Source organism: Pleurodeles waltl, chromosome 12 (assembly GCF_031143425.1).
Source record: "Pleurodeles waltl isolate 20211129_DDA chromosome 12, aPleWal1.hap1.20221129, whole genome shotgun sequence".
Classification (NCBI taxonomy): domain Eukaryota; kingdom Metazoa; phylum Chordata; class Amphibia; order Caudata; family Salamandridae; genus Pleurodeles; species Pleurodeles waltl.
In genome coordinates, this window is record NC_090451.1 from 623,479,950 (window position 1) to 623,506,019 (window position 26,070).

General features: G+C 43.1%; 1 protein-coding gene and 1 long non-coding RNA gene across 5 annotated transcripts in view; one reads left to right on the forward strand and one right to left on the reverse strand.

The window, feature by feature from the left end:
• LOC138268395 (uncharacterized) overlaps positions 1 to 26,070 on the reverse strand; it is a 151,995-nt gene that overhangs the window by 95,277 nt on the left and 30,648 nt on the right. The window contains exon 2 of the long non-coding RNA XR_011199992.1: positions 3,961 to 4,028. This is a non-coding gene — a long non-coding RNA (uncharacterized lncRNA). The remainder of the gene's footprint in view (positions 1 to 3,960; positions 4,029 to 26,070) is intronic.
• PEA15 (proliferation and apoptosis adaptor protein 15) overlaps positions 1 to 26,070 on the forward strand; it is a 447,785-nt gene that overhangs the window by 80,789 nt on the left and 340,926 nt on the right. Inside the window, exon 1 of one of the 4 annotated variants that reach the window (XM_069217984.1) lies at positions 17,904 to 17,956. The exons of 1 other annotated variant lie outside the window; for it this stretch is intronic. The gene's annotated coding sequence lies outside the window, so the exon portion shown is untranslated. Of the gene's footprint in view, positions 1 to 17,903; positions 17,957 to 18,057; positions 18,188 to 26,070 lie in introns of those variants that run through there. 2 more of the 4 variants (XM_069217983.1, XM_069217989.1) reach the window with 2 other exon arrangements.

The window sequence follows — 26,070 nt, forward strand, 5'->3', positions numbered from 1 at the left end:
TGCTAATTTTCTCTGCCCAAGTCCACCAAACTTGACTTTTCAAGCCAAAAAACACAAAGGCTCTGACGCCCAGGATGGAAACTCTGTGCACATCTGGGCTATTGGTATTATGCTTTTCCCAAACAAACTCTGGCTTTGAGGATGTGTGTCTCAAAATCAAAATAATATGCTCTGCTTCCTAAAATAAAAATAGTATGGCCCATTTGCCATTAAGCTGTGTCGAAAGTGCATCCACCAATGAGGTGGATATTGATTTGGCACAGAGTTCTCTGCCAGGTGTAAGGATTTCTAAATGTGATAGGCACTCTTCCCCATGAGGGTCAGAGGCTTAGGCGCTCACCAACCTAACACTACCTCGCAAGCTGGATGGTTGCCTTCCAGGTTGTAAATGGACTCAACTACAGCTCCAAAGCAGAATATGGGCCATATGTACAAACACTTTTTCCCATAGACACAGAATGGGTAAAAACCATTGCTACATCTGGCCCTATGTTCCTTACTGGGCTTCTGACTGGAAGTGGCTCCAACGTTTTCTTGATGGCAATGCTTAATTTGAACCAGTGGTTGCCACTCAAGGGCACCGGCAATTATTTTTTGGGGGCCGACACGTATTTTCGCCCATCAGACATTTACAGAGACCAACCTAGGGAAAAACAAACACAACGATAAAACGGAGGAATAGAAATGAAGAAAAAGCGTGGGCGAGAGAGAAAGCAGACACCTGTAGGAGTGGGGAGTGCCTCCAGTGAATTGAAGAGGCCTGAAGTGGATTCCGGACTATGCACCACTGCTATTTGCGCTCTGACATTTTATAGCGCCATTCGCGGGGGTCTGAGCAATGCTTTGAGAACCGACACTAATAATTTTACAAATAAAGCACTGCTTGATGGCCTTTTTCCCCGAACAAAAACTATTTTTCTATTACTTACATGGGATTGTGGGCGCTGTAAGTAGTTAGAAAATGTGTGATGGTGCAGGAGTAATGACGTTGCCTGTTAATGTCGGCTGTAGAGAGCGTTCTACTTAATTTACCCTTAAACAATCATTGCTAAGAAGGACATTTCCTTCAAAGGGATTCAATAGGGTGTGCTGCACTGTTGTTATTTTCTGCTCAGGATGTAAGTGATCTTGTGGTGTGACTCGTGCAGGAAGGACGAGGCTGTGGTGTCTGGGTTTTCAAAGGCTAGAGACATCAGATGTTGATTAACCTATGTGTCTGGGTGCAGTCAAACATGTGTGCTGGAGATATGGCAGTTGCTGGTGCTTATAAATTTAGATTTTTGTGAACAGAGTTGAGACTGCTGTTGAAATGAGGTTTGACATAATTGGGTGCAATTCTTCTTTAATTAAGTTGTTGCCAACACTTGAAGGAGAATGAGTATTCAGTCAGCTATGATTCCTTAAAGGAATTATACATTCAAGGGAGTAATGGGGTGTGATAGATTATTCTGTATGTGCCTGTGAATGGGTAGCACAAAACATTGGCATTTCTGCTGCAGGTTACCTGCGCTGTTTGGATGGGAGCCTAGTTTGATTTTATACCTAATGGTAACACTGTGTCTGGTAAAATGATAAAATTGCTCTGTAAATCTTCTTTCTAGGCAGACAGGGAATATAGTAAAGTGTGTTCAGTAGCACCTCTATGCCAGGATGAGGCAGGTAATGAACTTAACTAGGTTCTATCGGGCAGTCATGTAAGTGCTGTGTCATAGTCTGCATGGCAAGGATGTGAGACCATGGTCTTTGTGGTACCGTGCAAGTGTCCTGTACTAGCCGGTTGTTTTCATTGTGTAAATGGAACATGCTAGTTTATTGTCATGGTAGGGATGCTAGTTCCATGTACCAATCTCTTGTTGTCGTAAGGATATGAGCTCCTCGTGGATGTTTGTTCTTGTATAGGTGTGAGTGTCCTACAGCTGTTTGTAAATTACCTTAGGACCCTGTCAGGGTGATGCATGTTAGTTGTTATATAGGTATACATTCAATGTTCCCACTACATTGTTGTAGAGGCTGTGCCTTTCCTGTTTGGTGTTGAATTTCGGACAACGCACCACATGGATTTACTTTGTGGTTTTTACTGTGAAAATCTATAATCTGCGTGAGAAATGGGGTTGTTGATTGACTGGGGTATAAGCCCTGGTCAAACAGCAACCGCAATTATTGTCAGGGTAAGGCACAAGCAAACCCCAAATTAACCTGTGCTCACCCTCTTGTAGCTTGGCGCAGATCAGTCAGGCTTAACTTGAAAGCAATGTGTTAATATTTGTTCAACACTTCGTACAGTAACACAGTGAAAACACCACACAAAAATAATCATACACCAGGTTAGAAAAACTGAACTTATTAAATAAAACAAGACCAAATTGACAAAAATCCAATAAGTAGAACTTTAGTTGTTAATTTTTAAAGAATAAACTGTAAATTGTGCTTGTAAATAGTGCTTACAAGTAAGAAGTACCAATCATGGGTATGTGGTTGCACTAGATGGGGACAAAGTCAAACGTTCAGGTCAAACGTTCAGGTCAAACGTGACAGAGCACAAGCTGGCTACAGGAACCCAGTTAGGACCACTGAACCAAAGTACCTTAAATCCTAGTAGATCAGAAACAAAGATGCATTGCACAGCCGAAGCGGTGCATCAGTTCTGAAATGCGGTGAGGCTGCGGTGTGAGATTCTGATTCATCAATGTTGAGGATCCTGTCAATGTGGCTTGTGATGCAAAGACCGGTGTTGAGGATGCATGGGAAAATCGATGCAATGCATTGGTTCCAATACACGCAGTAGCAGCAATGCAGAGCTTCATCTTCGTTGTAGAGGCTGTCATCGATGGGAGATGCTAGGAGCTTGTGCCAGAGAAAGCGGAGCACAGTGGCAGTTTCAAAAAGTGATGTGCCGGTCCCAACATGAGGAGTGCAACAGCGACACAAGTTGGTTTTTCACCACCAAGACACGTAAAACTAAAAAGTAAATGTTCTGCTTTTTAAATACATTGCATCCTACCCTCTGGGCTTCCCAGTACCTACCCTAGTGGGCGGCTTATATATATCAAGGAAAGTTTGGGCCTGCCCAAAGGTTTGTTTGGCCAAGTTGACATTGTAGTTTAAAACTGCACACAAAGGCTCTGCAATGGCAGGCCTGAGACATGTGTAGAAGGCTACTTAAGTGGGTGGCACAATCAGTGCTGCAGGCCCACTTGTAGCATTTAAGTTGCGGGCCCGGGGCACTTGTAGTGCACTTTACTAGGGACGTATAAGTAAATTTATTCTGCCAAGTGGGTTTAAGCCAGTGGTACCATGTTTTAGGAAAAGAGCACAAGCACTTTAGCACTGTTAGCATTGAAATAGTTTGCAGAATCCTAAGGCCAGCAAAAATGAATTCAGCAACAACAGGAAGACTTGAGGCAAAAAGTTAGGGGAAGCACGCCAAGAATGCCAGGTCTAACACTTTGCATGTTCATTTACTTTTATAGAAATGTAGTGTACATCCGAGTCTTTACTCCACATACATAACTTTAATTTGCGTTTTAAATAAATTGTAGGTTCTCTGATATAAATTAATTTGATATGAATAAAAAAAGTCTATTAAATTAATCTATTAGTACTATTTTGATAAGTTGCCCACTCCAAGATGGCACAGAAGTAAAACTTGTGAGAAAGGTAAGAATTACCAAAAAGTGCAGTAATTAAATATTTATAAGTTTAGTTATCAAATCCTTTAAAAAAATGTACACTTAAGAACGATTATTTTTTTAAATGAACGTTTACTGGTAAAAATATATACTATTTTCTGAAGAGATGAGTGTCCAAGATGGCACAGAAGTAAAACTTGTGAGAAAGGTCACAAATTCCAAGGAATGCATTAATTAAATAATTGTAAGTTTAGTTATGAAATCCGTTTATAAATTTAGACTTTAAAACGATTTTTGTTTACAATTAACTTTTATTGGTAAAAATACAAACCATTTTCTCAAGAGATGAGTGTCTGCCTTTGCGAAAAACACACAGCCTTTTCAGGTGCTGCCGTCTACCTGAATGGAGAGAAAGAGAACACTCTAGTAAAGTACAGTACCAAAAACAATTATTTAGTTTTTTACTATATGTATTTTAAACACATTTGAATGAAGACATTTTACATATTTGCTCAGGAGATGACTATAAATAGGCTACCATGAGTTCTCTTTAGGTAATTATTGTTAATTCTCAAATGAACAAATTCTAATAAATATTTAAATTAAATAATACAGACTATTTGAATTACAGCTGACTTTCACTAATAAAACAAGAGAAACAAGTATTTAGAAGCACAACATACTGAATACATACCGAATACCAATTTAAGTCTTTACTAAGTAGAGCTGAGTAAACAACTGTCAAAACTTTGCATGAGCAGGTCACCTATTTTAATAAAACAGAATCCTAAGAACAATAGAATGGTCTTATACATTATACTCAAATGTGTTCACCTTTCTATTTTGCTTTCACAGCCTATTGAATAAATTATTATTTTTTCTTACAGCTAGATAAAATTAATGACCTTTAACTGTTTCAATTTTTCACATAGTTAAATCCCCTATTAAAAGCCAATTAACTTTATCACCAGAGAAGGAAACAACAAGAAAATACCAACTCCTCACAAAGATCACTAAAATGAAACTGATTATAATGATACCTAACCTTAAAACCACCCCTTTTAAAGAAAACAAATAACTATTTCATTTACAGATCTTCACATATGGGGTTAACATAAACTGCATTAGCTTTTGTATTCTATGTCTGTGTAGATTAATTAATTAATCACCTTATTTTAGCCAAAACAAAGAAAAACTGGCACCCTTACTAAATTATTTGAACAATCTTAGATTGAGACGCTATACAGTAAGGGTCACAGGAGACTTCCACATGATCGATTAGAATGGTGGAACTGCTACTCAGCCTGTTTAGCAGAAGTTACAAAAAACAATAATACCATAGCGGGTGATGTAACTCTTTTGCCTGCACTGTAGGAAACCCCACTCCAACCTTCTATCATTTTATCAAAATTGTGTAAAAAGATCAAAGTTTACAGGAAATGAGACAATCACGATCATTTTAAAATAGTCTACAACCCTGACTAAGTAAAAAACACCAAACAAATAAATGAACAGCTCCTTTAAAAAATTCAACAGTTTGGCCTGGGTAAAGGTGTAGACTATTTGGAAATCATCACATGTATTTTACATTACCAATTATATAACTAAAACTAAAAATACTAAACATAGTTTTTTCTTTTACTCTCTTTTTTAAGTGAAACCTATACAATGGCTATATATTAAATCCTAAAAAAATCTATTTACTTTTCAAATTCTAAAATATATTTAGTTTTGTTCAAAACAAGTCCTGCCTGGAATCATATTATTTTTTTAAGTGCTTGCAACATTTTATATTCCTCTTACCAGCACTCCGCAGTAGTCTATGAGAATTCCATATTAAGCTACCCTCCAATAATATGAAAGTATATAAATTTTTTAAGTTCTTTGTTGCAAACGAGTAAACAAATTGAAATAGGGCAGTGGTTCCCAACCTTTTGATTTCTGTGGACCCCCACTTTAACATTAATGGAACACAGGGACCCCCACTGAATCATCATGGGAATCCGGGGACCCCCGCCTGAGTAATTACTGGAAGCTGGGGGCCTAATTTGTCAATATTTGTTAATATTTTTTAATTTTCTAGGCTCTTGCGGACCCCCTGAGAAGGCTTCGCGGACCCCCAGGGGTCCCTGGACCACAGGTTGGGAACCACTGAAATAGAGGTTATTTAAGCAAACTAAATAAAACTGTACATCCCGTCTTTCATTTCATCCATTTTCCCACAGCAAATTTTAATCTTTTGTAAGAGCCATTATGTTAGGAGAAACACAAAAAAACAAAACATATAAAAAAGTTCAAATGTGTTAAAACATTTTAAAAAAAATTAACCTTGTAAAACTATTAAATAATAATTTCCTGGAAAGAAGCACAAAAACAAAGTTGAGAAAAATGCAAAAAGAATTTTGCAAAAGTGTCCTAGGGGCTGATTACAAGTTTGGCGGTCTGAAAAACATAACCGCCAAAATCTCGACGAGGAGACCGCCACAGTGCTGGCGATCTCCCCACCGGCCCCATTATGAATTTTCTAATGGACTGACTGGCAGAAACCAAGGTTTCCACTCGGCAGCCCAGTGGAAAATGGGTGGCGGCATTGGACTCAACTCCTCAAACAGATAAAGCTAAAGTAGCAGCCCTGCAGGTGACAGAGGAGATCACATAGGCCAGGGTAACCGATACAGAGGGAGGCTTCGCCTCAGGGAGCCGAACTGTGGACATGGATTCTGACGGGTAGGTGCAGATTGATGATACCTCCCCGATCGTCACCACCCCCAGACAGCAGATGAGATTCTGTAGGGGAGCCGCAGAGGACTGTATGGAGGAGCCCCACTGCCAAGAGAGCCGTGGGGGATTCGTACTGGGTAGGAGGGGTCTGCCCCTGTGACTTATCCAGAGCCTCCAGTAGATGCGCTGAGGTCAACATGGAGGCCGATGCGGTAAGACACAAGCCGTGAACTTGGTTAAAGCATACCCTAATTACAGTTCCAGATGAGTTAGAATGGAGGAAACATGTTATGATTCTACTGTTGCTCAACATTGTTTGGGTGTCCACCCACTGCTGAGCTGCTCTATGTGCCAGGGAGTTGGGATACTTGTTTTCTTTCTGTAAGGTTTGTAGTCTCGGGTGAGGATATAGGGAGACAGGGAGTTGCAAGGGGTAGTGGAGCTGGGTAGGGGCGAGGCCAGTGGAGCGACACAACAGCCACCATGACTGCTCTTCTATACACTTTTACATGTATGACATGGAATAATAGAGGGATGGGGGCTGCAGCCAAGTGCCATAAAATCCACATGTACCTCAAGATGTGAGGGGTTCATGTGGCCATGCTACAAGAAATGCACATCACAAGAGTAGAGGCAGAACAACTACTGCCTTTTGGGAGGCCAAGGAGACTCTTGGCTCAGCTAATCTGCCTAGAAAGAAGAAGCACACCTATTACTGTTGTCTCCCATGGAACTTATAAGTCTCTCTATATAGACCACCGGAGGAGGACCTACCAAGGGTGCCCAACACTCTCCTGGACAGGATTGAGCTCTTGAACCTCCCTGCTGGGGCAGCGTAGGAACTAGGGGGTCCAATTACTGTCCAGTAAATAAAAAACATAATTAAGAACATGGCTACTGAGAAGACCCTGTGTCTGGATGGACTTGCCCTAGAGTTTTACATGACATAAGTTAGGATGCTGGCTCCGATGATGGAGGCCATGTTCAAGGAGGCACTCACATTGGGGCGACTGCCAGACTCACCCAAGGAGTCTCTGGTTGTAGTGTTACCCAAATCCAGCTCCCCAGGGGTTGGGACATCGGTCTTCGGATTCCTCTCTATGCGCAATACCAAGTTTAAGGTCCTAATCGATGTGCTGTTCTCTCTGCTGGGGCCATACATGCCAGAATATGATACATTCTGGTCAGATTGAATTCATCCCTGCTCACAACACCTCCCTCAACCTCCGCAGACTGTATAGCATATTCTATGACCACGACTGGTCAGACACCCTCATGCCATGGTCATGTCATAGAACCTGGAGAAGGCCTTTACCAGCATATGGTGGGACTTCCTTGAGGCGGACATGCGCTGTATGGTGCTGGGTGAGAGATGGGTCTGATGGGTGAGACTGTTGTGCACAAAGCCCATGGAAAGGGTTAAAATAGGACACACCATCTCAGAATCATATGAAATTTTCTGAGGCAAAAGGCTGGGGTGCCCGCTGTCAACTCTCCTCTTTGCCATAGCTGTTGAATTACTGGCGGAATGCTTCCGAGCAGACCGCAGGGATAAAGGACTCACAGCAGAGGGGGAAGAGCACATCATCTCCCTCTATGCAGACGACTTACTGATCTACCTGCAAAATGGGGATGAGTATCTAGACTATGCTTTGCAGCTCTTTGGGAGTACAGTACTTTTTCAGGACATCGGGTTATTAGAGCCAAGATGTGTGTCTTCCAAGTGGCCCGCGCTTCCCCCCAGCCTGCTGGATGCCCATCCAACATCTTCTGGGTGCCATGTCCTTTAAATATCTACATTTTCAAAATCTTTCACAACGCCAACAATTGAAGGGAAATCTAGGTAAGGCGATGCGGTCTCTCAGATCCTGTGTCCCCTTCTGATGATAGCTCCGGCTGCCCATAAAGGTGCACAAAGCAATTTTCGAAATGGTTATGCTCCCAAGGTTAGTCTACTTTTTTGCGAACCTGCCAGTGAAGATTCCTGTACCATGGTTCCATAAGTTGGACTCGCTCATGAGGAACTTGACCTGGGACGGAGGCCTCCAGAGAGTCTTACCACACCTCCCCCCCCTCCTCTGCAGGGAGGGTTTTGTGTTTCTGATTTTGAACTAAACCATATTGCGGTACAACTTCAGTGGGTTACAAGGTGGCTGGATGGTGCTGGGCTGCAGGAGATGGGCCCGATTGTCTCTGAACCAAATCCTTTGGACATTGCTTGGGAAACTTCTCCGGCCTGTGCTGAAGATCCAACTGCCAGGCCTTCTCTTGAGCAACAGCCCTGAGCTGTCGGCGTCTTTGTCATAAGTGAGTGAGAGGCACAGTGCTTTATGCTCCGGAGCTACCGCTACTAGGGCTGCCGCATGGCGACCAGCTCACAGGGCAGATGAGCTCTTGGACATAGGCAGGAATGGTCACTGTGAGCGATTGCTACCAAATGGGCACCCTAATCCCACTGCCAGACCTGGTGGAGCAAAAACCTTACCAGTGGCCAATTCCTCACATACAAGGCACTCTCATGCACATTTTTTAACTATGGGGACAGGGAGACACAGAACTTATGACCCACTGACCCACTTAGTTCTACAGCTGCTACTGAGGATGGTTACAGGGAAGCACTTGATTATGTGGTTCTACAGGAAATGAACAGGATGATATGGAAAACCCTGGATGCCCTTAGAAAGCACTGGACTGTCAAGCTGGGCGGAGATATACCAGAAACTGAATGGAGGTGACTACTGGCGTACCCACAGAAGGTGTAGACTCTGGGCTATCTACGGGGACGAACCCAGGCCTTACCCTTGCTGCACGACGCTAAACACAGACTTCAAGCATATGATATGGGGTGCGCCCAACTGCAGGTGTGCAGGGATTGGTCCTCTCAAAGCTTAATGCGACATTGAACCGCACCCTAGACAATACAATGGAGGTATGTCTTTTAGTGGCCTTTCCTGGACCCAAGCCTAATAAGGTCGGGAGTAGATTCCTTAACCTGGCACTAATGTTGGCGAAGAGAAGATAGCTATGGCTTGGAAGTTGGCTGTGGTGCCTAGGGTGGAGACCTGGTTTGGGGATGTGATGTTGTGGGCCCAAGCAGAGAAGAGAGAACTAGAGAAAGTAGAAGCCCCGGGGGTTTTGTAGTTCACCCATAGTGGATCTGTGGTTGGAAGTGGTAGACGAATGGGAGCACTCCTCCGACGCCGGGACAGACTGAGCCCCAAGACATGGATGAGGGCACAGGCCTGGACCCGCCTGACTGACTGGAACACTGCACTGGACGGACAGTATGGAAGAAGATGACCAGTCTGAAGGTCGCTGGAAATGATGCATCAGGGATGTCTCCCTAGACATACTGGCTGACAGACTGAATGCTGTGGCTTGCTGGGGACAGAGACCTGCATGGACCCGGAAGACCATGCTGTCCTCCGATGCTCCATTGTCCATGTGATAGGCTCCATTGCTTCCCAGCAACACTAATAAGAGAAGAGGTATGTATCTCCCCCGAGGTGGTAGTTAGAAGGTTATAGTTTCGGTTAAGTTACTAACATAAGGTATAACCGGTAACTCCCGAAGACCAGGCAATCACAGGGAAGGGAGGCAACCCCCTTAGGTGGCATCAAGTGCATGGGGAAGTCCTGGCCAAAATACCTGGTGAACTGCAGGGGGAAAGCTGCAACAAGCCCGCACCCTCACACTTACATCTTAAGGTTGCCGGTAGTAGCTGTAGCACACGTTCAACATTGCAGTACACGAGGGGGGCCAAGGGAGTGGAGTTGTAACCACAAAGTCGCTACCCAACTGGACAGGTTTTGAAGCAGTAATGTACTGCATTATGATATGATGACTGTTATTATCTGCCAAATGCCAATAAAAATAAGTTTTTTAAAACAAAGTATTATTTTAAACATATATTATAAATTAATACGTGAAATTCTCCTCTCCCTTCGCCCTATAACCCCAATATTTCATTATTTTTCAAAAATAACATTTATTGAAACTAAATAATCAACAACAATCATAATATATATATTTTATTAAATATGTATTGATATTATTTGCTTTTATAGGTAGGTATATAATAAAATGTGAATTTTAGGTATAATTGAGGTACAATTCAGACCACGTTTCAGATGGCCACTCAAAGAAGGAGGTGGTTTTTGAAAACAGAAAGACAAACACCTTGTGAGTTTTCCCCCATGTAATGGCCATGATTTTTTTTTTTTTCTGATCAGGATCGCCATGGGCCCTGAATGGGAAAAAGTACATCAGACTGTCCAATCGAAACGGAGTGAATGGTCTGATGCCCTACATTGTCGACCATAACTCGGTAGGTTTGGCTGTGGAAAGCCAATATGGACAGTCAGAAACATGACGATCCACCTGACACTAAGTAAAGAGGGTAGACGGGAGTACTCCATCCAACCAAACTCCTAATCCCGCCCATAGTCTTTTTTTTTCAGCAGTTTGTAAGTGCACTGACCCTCTCTGATAGAAAACTACAAAGGAAATTTTTATATAAATAAATACTGGTGTCACATAGTATGTAGGTCTCTGAATGTGCCCTGAACCTGATGACTGCTGAAGAGGGGGCTTCTACCGCTTCAGGTGGGATGTTCGTTTCCTTTCGGTGCTATTGGAACACATCAACACAGCTCAAATCTTGTACTTGTATTCTTCTTCTACATGGAATGCATCCTTCATCAAGATGGCTTATGTTTTAGTGCATCCTGTGATGATTTTGCTGTTAGTTTGCACATAGTTTGTCTAGAGTCCCGGATATCAACTTAAAGTTCACAGTGGACAGAAGATGGATGCAAATGAAAATACAGACGATGATCCCTATTCTATAGTCAATGGAGAGAAGTTAATGGTCACATTGGCTGATGATGATCCCTACAGAAGGCCAGAAACTAATCTGAAGTAATTAAAACTAAGGAGCACATTTAGAAAAGGAGAAAAGGTGTATATCGATGAATGTATGATGGAACAACGAATGCTGGAACCACACATGCCTGAACAACAGTGTCTGAACAACGGCATCAGAACGACCGCATTGGTACCACGAATGCCTTTACTGTGATTTTTCATTTTAAAAGCATGCCTATTAAAGGCATGTGTGAGAACGGCAGGCGTGGTTGTAGCATGCGACCCCCCTCCTGTCCTAAGGCCCAGAAGTACCCCACCCCTAATACTAAAACTACTCCGACCCCACACCCCTAAAACAAAACTACCTCCCCCCAGCCCTGAGCTCTAAACCCATCCCCAACCTCACCCACCCACCCTAAAAACAACTGACCCCCACCTCACCCCTAAAAACAAAACTACCCCGATCCCCCACCCCCAAAAACCAAACTACCCTGACCCCCCACCCCCAAAAAACAATCTACCCTGACCCCGCCCCCAAAAACCAAACTACCCCAACCCCCCACCCCCAAAAACACTAACTACCCTGACCCCCCACCCCCAAAAACCAATCTACCCTGATCCCACCCCAAAAAACATAACTACCGACCCCCACCCCCAAAAAACACTAACTACCCTGAACCCCCGCCCCAAAAACAAAACTACCCCATTCCCCCACCCCACCACCAAAAACCAAACTACCCCAACCCTCCACCACCCAAAAACCAAACTACCCCAAACCCCACCCTAAAAAAAAAAAAACTACCCTGTATCCCCACCCACAAAATCCAAACTATCCCACCCCCAAAAAACAAACTACCCAAATCCCTCCACCCCCAAAAAACAAACTACCCCGATCCCCCACTCCCAAAACCAAAAGTACCCTGTACTCCCACCCCCAAAACAAAACTACCCCGACCCCTCACCCATGCTCCTAAAAACAGAACTGCCCCAATTTCCCTGCCCCTAAAAAACAGAACTACCCTGATCCCCCCCACCCCACCACTAAAAAAAAAAATACACCAACCTCTTCCACCCCAAGCCCTTAATCCACCCCCACCCCTAAAAACTACCCCCAAACCTGCCTCAGCCCCACTTACTTGACCATGTCCTCTCCCGATATATTCTACCTTTTTCTCTGCCTTAACCACACATGTGCGTTGTTCAGCACATGCGTGGTTAAGGCAGAGAAAAAGGGGGTAATTGTTCATGCAAGCGTGGTTCTGCTGGCGTAAACAAAATAGTCATTGTTCCAGACTCATTGTTCTGGATGTTCCCTTATATCAACCAAACATTGATGAATGTCCTGCTCACCATGCTTCTGGTTCCCTCACTGCATTTAGATGTTCTGAAAACCTTTGTGGTAGACATTCCACAAACAAGAATAGCATAAGTGTGGCCTCACTTTCTAGGTCGGCCCTTTAGAGTGGCCTCTCCAATGTCATTCCCATTTATGTCTACTTAGTCCTGTAGTGGGGGGAGAGACACCTGGGCCTCAGCTGAACACAAGCCTTGGGTGGACCCAACTATAGGCAATAAATACACACGGGACGCTATATCAGGGGTGCTTACGTGGACTACCCCTGAGCAGCAGTGTCCCCTTATTTAAACCCTTGGGCTGCACCCGGCCTTCGGGGTGAGTGCAAGAATACAATGCAGAGTGGTGGCTGGGGGTTCACTACAGGTCCGAGGCTGCCATGTCCCTCATACTGGTGGTTCTCACATGCTGGGAAAAAACTACCACCTCTTAGGGGACAAATCTTATATTATTTTCAAAGATAAAAGCCAGCGTTGGAGGTCTATCATCAGAATACTATAAATGGCTGCAGGTTTGCCATCATGCCTCCATATGACAGCAGACCCGATATGATTGCCTTTCCCCCGCATCATCTTCCACAATGTTAAACCAGCAAACATCATTAAATTGCATACAAAATGTTAAGAGCTTGCTAAAGTACTGATGGTAACTATGAAAATACAGGAACGAGTTACTGATGAGTGATAAGAGAAACCAGTGACCTCTCTTGGAACTTGTACTTAGATGCATTGGGGACATTACATACTAACTCTTCTCATTTCTTTTGTGAAACTCATGGTTTTGTGGCTTAGGAGACGGCTGCTAATTTAATTGTAGCCCTAATACGGTGTTAACCTATGGTAATGTAGAACTCATCGCAGAGGGGTGGTACAGGGTCAAGAAAGCCAACTCCTGGTGCTGTGAGTTCCTGGAAAGTGAGCAGGGGTAAGACACAAGCAAAAAGGAAATGCTCCAGGGAAGGGACAAACTCAAGATGGACAAAGCAAGCCAGTGAATAGGAAGCAAGTAAATGACAATGACAATAAAGCCAAACCCTGGTAAGCAACACCGGGCTTTATTCCCACTATAAGAAACTGGTAAGCTGACACTAGGTCTTTCAGGTAGGCTCAATCTAAAACCTAGGAAAATTAATTTAAAAACTCTGTATTTGTCTCCTTTGAGATATGTCTCAGCGCTGTCTAAGCCCTTCTGAATGTATTATAACTAATACCATGTGTTTAGGTCAGTCGTTCGCCATAAACTTTTAATTTTACTAAAATATATGTAATACCTTTACTTAAAAGGGGTATCCAACAGCTCTATTTAGGAATTGATCTGATGTTTCCTTCACATTTTGCTTCAACCCACTACACCCTACAGTGAAGGGCTGTGGATCAGCCTACTTCAGCCACTGGCTAACTTCACTTTGAGTGAACGAGCATGTTGCTATTCCAGTAGCACGTATGCACACAAGCTAGTTTGATTGAGTACCTGTGATTTTGTTTTATTTTCTATTACTTTAGTGTTGCATTTGTGTTTAGAGCCTTACATGATAGCAGGGAGATTTTTATGTGAGCACAGGACACATTTCCGTTTTATCGGTTCCAGTCTCCTGCCAATGCTGTTGTAAATTCCTTTTGGGGTGGGCTTTGTTTACCTGCCTGCTAATAATTTGCAGCATACCAGATTGTGTCCGGATTATAACTGCATTCCTGTATGTCATACTGGTATGTATTTTAATTGAGGACTACAGTTATACTACTAAACCAATTGTCTATCTATCTATCTACATTTATCTATCTATCTATCTGTCTATATTTTTCTATCTATAATATGTCATTCTATCTATTTATCTATTGGTATGTCTATTGGTCTATCACTATGTCTACCTATAGTTGGTCTATGCATGTTTATCTATCTAACACTATCTGTCAAACCATCTCTATCTGTCTTTGCAAACCTGTCTATCTGTCTTTAGCAGCCTCACTATTTATCAATCTTTTCAACCTTCAATTTGTGCTAAAGTTTAACAAAACATTACAATAAAGCATTAGCAAAAGCAAGAAGCTGCTAGCCAACACAAGACGTATTAACTTTATTACATCTGGTGTTAGACAAGACCTTTTCATTTTATTAAAATTAAGCGTACAACATAGTTACGTAAAGGGGTTTTCAGCCAGATTCCATCCATTAGTCTGTTGTTGTGTCACTGAAATGTTTCTTCCACCCACTCTAACATGTGTCATGGGACAATGGGTGAGCCAATTGTGTCCCTTGGCTAACTTCACTGTGAGTTACGGCATGATTCCCTTTTACAAGGAGCACATCCAAATACAAAGTAGTTCCTTTGAGTGTCAGGGACTACCCATGGTAATGTTTGATTTTTTTGGGGGGTTTAACCAATTTTTGTTGTTTTGTTTTACTTTAGTGAGAGCCTGGCAGCTTCCCTAACAATTCACATGTACCAAAACCATGACAGAACATAACAAAAATTGTCAACATCTGGCTGCCAACACTAAACCTTTTGGCTTTGCCAATGCTTGTTATATGGTGCTTCATAGTGGTCTGCAGCCATTTCTAAGAGCTGCAACTACAGGAGTGATTTTTACTCAATTTAATTGTAGTCGAATCCCATCAGACAAGAGATGCAACGTGTTTTACACAAATTGTTCAAGGATCAGCATCATGGTCACATCGTCTCGGTAACCAGGTACCGCTGATCCAATGGTTTGAGAGTAAATGATAGAATTCCCCATCCCATAGCGAGACAACAACCCTCAGATTACAGTATTCTAGAGTAAACACTGCTGTTAATACTCAAGCTGGATCCCTGGATTGGTTGTGCCTCACTTCTCCCTAAATTGGTAAATCGTTTACGGCATCAATTTCAACAATCGCGCAAAGCTTAAGGAACATTACTTTTCAAAACAGCACAGATTTCAACAGATGAGGAACGACAGCAAACATAAGATTCTTGAATTCAGTGGCAGGGCGAGGACCCAGGAATTATGGGGGAGAGAGAGGTGTGAGGGATGCGGCAAGGAACGCAGAGGAGTAAATGAAACAGAAGGCAACACTCATCAGGGTAATATTCCATGATCCTGGGAGATGTCTGCAGAGGCGGTAATCATCCAATTACTAAACACTGAAAGGTCATCAAAGGAACTGCAGCGCGGCACAACTTCAACTCAAATAATTTCCAAAAACACATTATTTACACCCACCAATGAATCATGAATTGCTTGAAATGTTTTTTTTTATGAACATCAGATGGGAACATTTTCGATTTCAGACACAGTACCATTGTTTTTCACCGAGGAGTGTTAGAGGTTCAGTGCAGAACATCCGTTCTGTATACATTTTTATTTTAACAGTGTTGTGTATTTTATGTTCTACATTGTGTGCGTTGTTCTACATTGCCCTGCAAACCTTGACTGCGGCACAAACTCTCCTTAAAGCCCAAATAGGGCAGGTGTTTGCCCCTTTGATATTCATAGCAAAACCTTGTGCAAATAAGGTGGACAAACTGCCCAAACTCTAATTTTGCGCATCACAGAGCTGGGGGAAACACATATTATTCCGCACATACTCTTTATATGAAGGTCTGGAACTCAGAATGGGGCAGAAACTGAGCTCCTGTAAATATCTGAACTGACAGTGTCAGTATTTACCAACCGTGCTGCCATGGGGTATAGCACAGAAGTCACAATGAGCCACAATAACTCCCTCTTTATGAGTAGGTACTGTGATGAAACCTATAGTTTGTTGCATGATTTTCCCTGTCATGTGTAGGGATTGTCGAAATCACAAAACCTTTTTGAGCAATATGCAAAATGTCAGCAAATTATTCATATAGGACAAAATCTATGTGTCCACTATCTCACATAAATGGCATACATCCCATACAAAGGCTACCAGAGATACTAGCTGGAAACTGCTTTGAGAGCAAACTGTCTTCTGACCACGGTTCTATTGTTTCCACAAGACATTGTCTATTCTAACAACAATCCTGTGGGCAAAAAAATAGCACAAAATTGCATGCACTTGAAATGACAAGATTTCACATGCATGAAAAATATTTTTCCGTTGCCTATTCTTGCTGACTGGGGTAGCCTGAGACCCGTCCTTCACATCGGCTTCATAGGATTGTTTATCAGAATACTTAAGTGCAAAATAAGGATTTGAAAACATATTGACTTCACAGTACGGACTCCCACTATATCATCGAGGTAATTTGCTTTGGTCAGTATAAATTTACTATTCCTCACTCTGCGTAGACTTGTCTCGATAATTTAAGATATAGCAGTGGTCAATATTCTTCAACCAATATCGTCATAGGGCGAAATAAAAGCTCAATAGTGTGTTAGAACATCCTCTATTGCAATGGATATTTCTTGAAACTGGACCACTCCACTTCTTAGTCTGCACCTGAGAATGACAAGAGCATAGAGTGAGGGGTTAGGAGGGCGACCTACTTGAAATGAAATGGCGACCTTACACAAATCTGTAGCGTAACCACTTGACCCGCCCACAGAAACATTGAGTTTAGATCCAGGGAAAGTATGGACCATTCAAAAACACACGAACTGTAATTCGATCATTTTTGCCTACAAACCAACCTGCACATGTGGTCTCGACTATGTGGGAATGACAGCAAGGTAGGTAAGGACACGGATATGCAAACACCGCAGCAATGAATGATGTAAACGGAACACCACTAAAATGACTTACCACTGCCTCAGAGAAAGACCCACCACAAACAATATGTGATGGGTGGTCACGGAGCAGGTGGAGGGCAACATTAACAACACTGAGAGGTTATTGTGTGAAAAAGAGAAAAGCTGGATTTACAGGATGTCCATACATAGAACAGGGACAAACGACAACATTCCTGGAAACCGGCCCCTACATGTATGTGACACATATGAGAAGAGGTGGGACTGGGACAGACGGAAGGGATCACTTTGCCAGTTTTCCCAGATGAGAAAGAAAAGAACACTTCAGGACTTGTATATGTGGCTATACGTTTGAGTTACATGAAAAAAACAACAGACTACTAATGTTCTGTTCGTATCAATCATCATTAGGTTCTGCGCATACTTATTCCCATTAGGCTCTGTCCATACCAATCATCATTAGGACAAGGGCCACTTGACAAGCTGAGCATGAGCCCTGATGAGGAAGTTGTAGTTTGTAAACTACTTTTTAACACTTTGAAGAATTTGCCACGTTAAAAAAATCTAAAATAATTTGAGGGGTGTTTGAAAACAATAGGGGGGACGAACGATCTTCGTCCTGCTATGCCTGCATATTATACGGAGAAACGCTCCCCTTCGGGAGCTAAGAGCAACCGACGGGGTGTGGCCGGATAACACCGGCCCCTGCCACGCTCTTCATCCAGAGGCAGGTAAGATCAGCCAGAAGGGGTGTGGCCAAGACAGACCCAGCCACTCCCACAAACCCCACGTCAATGACGCTGGATCTCTAGCACCAGTTATGTGCGCACATGAGACGCACACCCAGAAAAGGCTCCAGGGAGGATTAAACCGTATTTAGGCTGGTGCAGCGAGGAACTAGAAAAGATGCGGCGCTCCTGAGGAACTAAATAGGTGCTTGAAGGGTGAGACACCTTGAAGAAGTAAGTTGGAGGGGTCCACTAACTTCCTGACTGATACCAAGGTGGATAATGAATGTAGTGTTGTGGCCGGAACTGGCCACCACCACTAGGTGAGAAGCGAAAGGGGTGGGTGAGAGAAACCCCCTGACCAAAGGTGCAGAGTAGACGGCACCGGAATGACGTAGGGGAAAGGTATAAGTAAGAGCAGGGAGGCGGGAAAAGGGAATTCGGAGCGAGGGAAGTAAAATAAAGAGTTCATACCTGATGAGTGGCTCTGCGCGTCATTTGCAGCTCGTGTGTGTGCCGCGCCCCGCCTTTACAGATAAGATTAGAATACAACTGTATATGTGATTTAACAGTGTGTGACTACGGGGTCGGCCCCTCAGATCTACCATGTAGTAAGAAATTCCCACATAGCAAGTATGTTTTTACTACAAATGCGCTAATTACGAACTAAAAAACGGAGTGTAACGGGTCTCACGTTATTTCAAGCCTAACAACCACGCAATGCATGTTCTTCCACATTGCAACACCATGATTGCACAAATTGGGACTCCCTATGTAATGCCACTCACAGCATGAAATGAGATTGTGGTGGGTTTTTGAAGAGGGTCACTGAGTATTGCCCTATGGATTACAGAGGTTCCATCAAGTGAGGGACCTACTGCATGACTTATGTGCATCTCATGGGCTGTGCCGATGTTCCACGTGAGTTATGGCTACAATATAACATATCATTTGTATCTACAGCTGAATTTTCACAAGGAGTGACACAGTGTATATAGTAAGATACAATCAGTAAATACATTTGCATGTCGTAGCGCACGTGCGGCACCGGTCCTGACAAAAGCCATATTGACTCAGTGGACACTTAGTTCAAATGGCCGAAACATGTAGACCATATCCTAGGATACACGGGATCACTAATGTCTCACAACAACACCCACCACTGGTTTTACCTTTTGCCCAAGGTTTTCATTGTTAAAATATATCTGAAGTGGTGGGCAACCTTGAGGCAATTTTATATCACTTATTTGTACTTCCCATACACAATACCGCTCTGCTGTAACTCAGGCATTGTAGCACACCCAGATGCATTAGACATCTCGGGTGGGAACCCTATGATGAACCATGCCATCAACTAATGTTGGTGGGTGAGAGCTCTTTTTAAAAAACCCTAGATTTCCCCCTGCATGGAGGAAGGGACATTTCTTGAGTTTGTTCACAGCTGTAGTGAACTCGCTTTTGATGTTTGATGACCTTACACAATAGTCATAGCAGAGATTGTCTGCCATTGGCAACCAACAAACCTTAGATTACAGGCAACAAGGCCACTTCTAGATTGTGTTCAAAGTGGCCAGCAACTGTTGGTACCTTTATAATGAGAAACAGAGCTTCATGTATAAAGTAATAGGTGCTGGAGCCCCACAGTGTTCTCAGAACCTCGCAGTTGGCGCTCTCCAATGTTAGAATTGCTGAATCAATACCAAGGCTACATAATCTTGATTCTACGTTAGGCCTTTATCTTCCACCACCCTATCACTCACTATCTCTTTCTCTCACACGTGCAGGTTCTCTTTCCCCCTTTGTCCCTGTTTTACCCTTTGTCTCTCATTCTGCTTTGTGTCCACTACCTACAACCACCGACACAAATTAAGCACTGGGTGCAAACTAAAAAGAAAACAAAGGGGTGCTATTTTGTGATCGCCCAATGCGGTTAAGTGTAATTGACTTTTCAGAAAAATGTTTTTAGCAATGATTTGACATGTTTTTGCCAGGGCTGTTCAGAATAAGTAAAATATACTATGCAAGTCAGTATCCGAGGCAACAAAGCTTTAATTTTTGACAGCCTGAGATAGGGCTCTGCAACATTTGTAATTGTCTAAATTGTTTATTTACGACCTTGTAAGTTCAACTAGAACTGATTTTTTTACATGCCCGCAGGCTTTGGTCGCTCATAACCTTCATCTCAGCGAACACAGTGTTCCCTTTTCAATCATTTTAAACAAAGAAAGAAGGGATTGTTTGTGCACAGTGTTTGCTGTTTCAGAGTTCCTCAGTTTTGTCAGATCACAGAGTTTAAATCTAGCAGGGAATCTTCCAAAAGCAATGGCTATGAGAACGATGGTGAATGTGAAGCCTTTTTATCTAGCGGATAGCTTGAGCAATGGGTTTGAGAAGGACCCAGCAGTATATGAGAATTTTAACAATTCGAAGTACAATGTTTACAGACCCACTCAGAAAACTAAATACAACCATCCCTCCGTCAGTCGTTAGAACCATTGAAGGTGGCGGACATGCATTTACAGCCAGATTTCCAAAGACATCCATAGCTTCTCTCAAAGTCATCCTCTATAATTTAACCATCCTTGTCAAAAGTGCCACAAGGTCAGACCACATTCCCCATATCCAGAAATGCCTTCACCGTCTTTCCCCTTATAGTTAGAATTTGCTTCACAATGACTTGCATTGCTCACGAAGTCCTTCATCTCGGTCTTCACGGCTATGTCACAAGAAAAGAAACGAGGAGTAAAGCACATCTACTCCTTGAAAATCCGCCTTATCTCAAATTGCTAGTCTCTGGAACCACCTACCTGATCCCAGATTTTACTGAAGACTACTTAATCTCGAGCAAAGTTTTGAACTAATCTATTCAAATTCGATCTCAAGGGCTGCATCTTGGTATGTGTTATAAAAATGCCACTTATGGATAAACTAAACATAGCAGGCCAAATTGAATGGGAGGTTGAGGTTGGTAGGACAAGCATGACCCAGGTCTCGCTTATGTTGGTTGATGTGCAAGGGCACTCAATGTCAGGCTCAGCTGCTGGATGGGCAAGAGGAATTGCGGCTTGAGAAGGAGATTGCATTCTCCATAGTCATTTATAGCAGAGCCCATTTCCTTCGGGGGCTCCACCCACGAAAGGAAGTGAAGTAGATCAAAAGTAGGAAATACTCTGTTAGCGCTGCACCAAGGGTCCCGGAAGTAAACTGTAGAGCAGAGGGAACTCTGATCAGCTTCGAACAGGTAAATAGACATAGCTGGCCGCCTTTTGGGACAGCCTTGATGAAATCGAGCATCACAAATACCTCCATGTTGTCAGGTAGGAAGACAAAGAAGATGACTGAGAAAGATCCAGATAGTCAAGCAAAGGTGAGGTGGCTCATCCCTCTGGTCAGGGGACCACTGCCATGCATGTGGGTGGGTGGGGGGAATCCACATCATGGAATTCAAATTGATTGGACGAAGGTTGGGGGAGGAAGGAAGGGTGAAGCAGGCTGTGCCTCCATTTGGTGGGAAAGCCAAGAGAAAATAAACTTTATTTGGCAAATCTGAAACTGCTCAAGCTGCTTCAAGTCATGCAGGAGGAACACAGTTTCAAAATAAAACAGATGAACCAAAGGGGGAAGTGCCGTTTTAAACTCATTATATAGAGGTACTAAAATACGATGTTATCACATGTGAAATTTTAATAGATTTTTTTTTATATTTTCTGAGTCAGGCAGTCATTCTGCGGCAAGGACTTCCTGAGGCTGAACTGCTGCCCTACTCACAGGAAAATAACTGTTTACTTGTTTAAAATGACTAAGCAGAATATTATCGCACTCCTAAAGGAGGTTCCCAATTAAATGTTTTAAAGAGGAAAAGAGCAGACGATGTTGTACATCAAAGATTACAGAAAAAAAGAAATATGCGTCTTGGATTTGTTAGTTTAGGGTGGATCTTGAAGTTCCACTGGGAATATTAAATTACCAGTAAATTGATAACTCCAAATCCAGTTCCCTTGGTAATTTCTCTTTTTTCCCAGATTCAACCAAAAACTTTAGCTGCTTTGAGCAGCCGAAATCTCCAGGTGAAACATAGGAGATGGTCCCCATGCATTCGGTAACTCTGATGCGGCCAATAACTTCAGTTATTGGCCAAACCAAAATTACATGGTCGCTCATAATTGGGGTCAGACAGAATAGCCACAGTCACTGAAATGTTATAGAATCTGGCCTGTAATATTGGTGACCACTGGCATAGGCTGTCAGCTGTGTGTGGTGATTGGGTGCTGTGAGAGGAATGTGGAGGTGCGAGTGTGTGTGTCCGCCAATCTCAGCGCTTACGGTACTTTAAAAAAAAAATCCAGGGCCCTTCTTGGGAGGCCACTGCAGACTGCCCCGCCCACTGCCCCGCCAGAGCTGCCAATGACAGTAAAAACACTATTACTAACCATGGCACTCCTACAAGTTTAACAAATCAAACTTTTCCAGGACACCTAAAGCTGTTAGAATGGCTTGGGGGCAGGTATAATTGATTTTGAATGTATACTGAATTATTAAACACTGCTTCTGTGTCCATCCCATAATCTGACAGACAACAACACCATGTGGTGAACTGTCATTAGTGCCAGTGCTGAGAATTAAGTGCTGGTGCCAATCACCAAAATACACTGGTTCACATTAAGCACTGTATGTGGGTGTCTGCAAGTATCTGACAGGTGATGGTGTATGGATGAAAGTTGCTGACGGGTGCCCCTGCAATTTACAAAAGCAAAGTCCTTGGGAGCTAGCAATAGAACCGATGTTCAAGATTTTAGCTCTTTTATGTAGAGCCACCCTCGGTCCTTCTCTGCAAAGCATGATGGGAATCATCAGAAGCTACACCTCAGGGTAATGTAGGTGAAACACTTGAGATGGATGATTTGTAGGCCCTGCAGTAGCAACACTTCGGTTGTGCTCCAAGATTCCATCAATTTTGGCATTCCATTTAGACATTACGTGCATGCATTACAATGTACCCAAGATAACCTACTCACCACAGGAGGCTAGTCATTAGTGGGGAAAATGAGTAATGTGTCACCAGATCAAGACTAAGAAAGTGGACTAACTTGTAATTAAGGCAAATATTTGCTATGAAATGGATTTTACATCAAAAGATCAAGTTCATTCATATCAACCTATCATATTTAATTAGAAAAGCACTCCAACATGAAACATGCCGGAAGATGGACTCTAGTGCTCAAACTTCATTTATATTGGCCAAATAAAAATGTGTTTCAGGTCAAAACACATTTGATCACTTCATGCAGATTAGTAGTGCGTCCTTACTTTTAAAGTACTCCGTGATTTATTGAGGTTGATATTGAATCACCTTCGGAACTCTAAGATGGCGCTACTAGAATACCGTTGTCTGTACCAGACTTAACTTTGATATGCTAGCATGTTTACTGTCTGTTTTTTTCATTTTTCACACTTCAAGCATCACTGAGCACTTCAAAGTAAATGGAGTGTTTTATGCTATAGTATATTTTATATATATATTCTATACATGTAAATATAAGCATTGTAGCAAAAATATCCACAACCATAATGTAAACAGGGTAAGTATATATAGTTAAGTATAGGTTAATCGTATTAAATTTCAAATATACCGTGACAATATATACATCTTCAAAGTATGTAGGTGTGATATTAAGAATAATAAATCTATACCTACTAATAGATACTTACCTTCACAATATTTTTGTTGTCATTATTTTTGCTATGATATTCATGTAGAATAATATCTCTGAAATTAATATTCAGCAATCCAAACATATATTGATTATTCTTAACCCTACATCTACTTAACTTGTCTAAAAGTTGGAAGTCAATTTATGGAACCAATAGAAGTGCAAGTCGTTATTTGTGTTTGGTAGAGCAACCACGAAATACCAGATTTTGTGTGGTACTAATAGGGCACCCAGGACAGGACTGTAGGGTTGAGTCACCTACGCTGAGAGGTGAATAACTCTTAAAAGGAAGTTTCCAAGTTAACCAGAGACATTATAGGCCCAATTACGACTTTGGCAGAGGGGATTACTCTGTCCCAAATGTGACAGATATCCTCTCCGCCGTATTCCAAGTGTTATTATATCCTATGGAACTTGTAACATGGGGGACGGGATATCCATCACATTTGGGATGGAGTAATCCCCTCCGCCAAGGTTGTAATCAGGCCCTATGTTCCAAACGACATAAATTGGGAGAAACAAGGGATTAGAAAGTTGATTACTCAGTAAAACATGAGTGCTGTATGTTATCCAGATTGTCCAGGATGGTGAAACTTGCGCCCATAGAAATGTATGTGAACTCGGGAGCCCCGGGGCAACATGGTGTCGGCGTAGGGGTGAGACCTACAAGCCACACCCACCGGAAACCAAGCGCTGTGACTCATACCGCCGCTGCCGCTGCTGCTGCCACTTCTCCTACCACGGCGGGCCGTGTAGAGGGAGCCCGCTTGAGGATCAACGCCGCAGCGGTCGCTGTTGCTGCCGCTTCCCTTCTCACGGCGGGCAGCATAGAGGGAGCCCGAGGATCAACACCGCGGAGGCATAGCTGTATGGCCGCCTCGCGCTGTGACTCTTACCGCCGCTGCCGCTTCTCTTACTACGGCGGGCAGTTGGGAGGGAGCCCGCCCGAGGATCAACGCCGCCGCGGCCGCTGCCACCGCTGCCTCTCTTGTCATGACGGGCATTGCAGAGGGAGCCCGAGGACCAGCATCGCGGAGGCATAGGTGTACTGCCTCCTCTCCTGCACAGCAATAAAAGTTGATGTTGGGCGCAGGGTGATAACCCGTCTCAGCAGCCCGCAATTCCCCGCACCTCGCACGGAAGACCCCCCTGGAAAAAATCCAGCTGTGCAACTATTACGAGGACCCCCTCCCCCCACGGCAGAGAACGCCGAACAAGGCAGCATTGGAGATACGACGCTGAATACCCACGCTGGTAAGGGGGTGGGGGTGGGGGGCGTATAACAATCAAAAAGCAAGAAAAGCTCTGGTAGAGTATAAGGGCTTGTACTGAACCGGTGGATTAAAGTCTTGTGGCTATTTAAGAAAGCAGGACAATCAAAACTCACTCTGACTTTCTTTCTGAGGAGGAGGAGCTAAGGAACTAAGGGACCTGGGGTCCCCTTGATCACGGATAGAACTGCATTCAGCATATGGAAGCTGAGAAATATTTCAAATACGGAGAAAACTTTATTGACTAGCAGTCTCTGAATGTGCTAGCTTTATCTGCTCTCGTCTTTTTCCTTTTATCGTCATAGAATAGAGGAGAGGGGCTTTTTTTTTTTTTTTTCACCTGTAAGGGGGGGGGGGAGAGGAACCCGGGGAGGAGTCAATGCTCCCGGTTGTGTATGGCAATACATCTTGGCATTTACCTACTCTCCTAAGGACACCGAGGAGTGTGATTGAAAAAACAATATCGGATGTACTGGCTGTAGCGGCAGGTTTAATAAGATTTATCCGACTGTTACCTCATACAATAAGTATGGCGCCCAAAACTATCAGGAATTATGGGGATAAAAGCGAGGGTGCTAGAACAACACGTATTGGTAGGGATAAAGGAGAGACAGCTGGGTTAAATAAGCGCCTGGCTTCAACAACCGGTAAAGCAGTTGGGAAGAACACGTCAGGACTGTTGAAAGATGCCAAGATGAGTGACAATACCACCCCCCCATTGGAAATGAATATGAAAAGCAAAAGTCAATCTACTATTACAGCTTTCCTTTCAGGTGGGGGGCAGGACAGCTCTTCTACACACGTAACCCCCTCCCCTGAAAGTATTGTGCCAGGAAAAGAAACCACTCCTATATATTAGCGATAAAGAGCTATGTACTGAAAATAAAGATCTCCCTGCTAAATCTACACAACACATAGATAACCTGTTAGACACTCAAGATATAAACAGGGTAGTAAGAGAGAAGGTGTATGGCCCTCCCGGAAATGGGCAGCTTCAAATTCAACAATTAGATCGAAGCAAGCATTGGGGTGATCAAAGTGAAGAAGAAACCATAAGCATAACAGGACCTGCAGTAAAAAACGACGGCTCTACCAATCCTATAGAGAGCCCCAAAAAACAGGATAACATTTCTTT